Source organism: Arachis ipaensis, chromosome B01 (genome assembly GCF_000816755.2).
Source record: "Arachis ipaensis cultivar K30076 chromosome B01, Araip1.1, whole genome shotgun sequence".
Classification (NCBI taxonomy): Eukaryota; Viridiplantae; Streptophyta; class Magnoliopsida; order Fabales; family Fabaceae; genus Arachis; species Arachis ipaensis.
The window spans coordinates 11,797,012-11,798,370 of record NC_029785.2 but is presented as its reverse complement, the minus strand read 5'-3'; positions in this window follow the sequence as shown (position 1 = coordinate 11,798,370).

Below are 1,359 nucleotides of genomic sequence, written 5' to 3'. Positions count from 1 at the left end.
CCACGGTTCTTACCCAGGGAAACTCGTATCTCAGATATCTTTATTCATAAGCCATGGAAATTATCATCAATTCATCATCAATTGGCAAGCCTTAACTTTAAACCTCATTAACATTCTTATCTTCTTCATAAAAGCCACCGTTTACAACTTTCTTCACCCTCAAGTTATCTTGTTTTCCTAGCTTCTTTTGTCTACTCAACCCAGAACCATACTTAAAGCCTTAAAGGGAAGAAAAATGGAGGTTTAGAAGTGGAAAATTGGTTTAAAAACGGCCAAAACCAGTTTTTGCAGCAGGCAGCATCCACGCGTACGCGTGAATATGCACACACGCGTATGCATGCTTCTCGCGCATGCGTCGCCAAAATTCCACGCCACGCGTACGCGTGGGTGGGCCTGTTTTGAAAAAAATGGGCAGAATGCCCAGAAGCATTCTACACCCAGTTTTTACCATCCTGCAACACAGTTTTATACCTCTAACTTGCAACATCCATAACTTTCTCTACGAAGTTTCATTTTTCACAAAATTGATATCAATCAAAAGTTCTTAAAACCATCTTTTACTTGCAACAAACCACAAATCAATCCAGAATTTGAGGAGTAAATTATGGATGTCCAAAGTTCACAAAAATTTGGTTTTAACCAATTTCCAACAAAACTTCACTTTCACCAATTTAAGTTTCTTATCATAGAACTTGCCTTACAATACCATATCAACCCAATACATCAACAACCATTGCCAATATAACCTATAATCAATTTAACCAACCTTGATCATCAACAATTATCCACATTTATCTCATACATCATTAACCCTTCATTTATTCATATCAATTCTTCACCTACACCAACTTTCATCATATATTTGTCAACCTTCCATCAACATATACCAATTAAATACCATTAACACAAATCAACCCTTCGTACATTCAACCATCAAATTAACATAATAACTATTTATTAACAATTACCAACCATACAACAACAACAACAACAAAGCCTTGTCCCACTAAGTGGGGTCGGCTACATGAATCAAACGACGCCATTGTGCTCTGTCATATATCATGTCTATAGAGAGACCGTTTACATGTAGATCTCGTTTGACCACCTCATGGATGGTCTTCTTAGGTCTTCCTCTGCCTTTCGCTCTTTGTCCATCTTCCATCTCATCCACCCTCCTGACTGGATGTTCTATCGGTCTTCTTCTCACATGTCCAAATCACCTGAGACGCGATTCAACCATCTTTTCCACAATGGGTGCTACTCCAACTCTCTCCCTTATATCTTCATTCCTTATTTTATCCAATCGCGTATGACCACTCATCCATCTCAACATCTTCATCTCTGCCACACTCAGCTTAT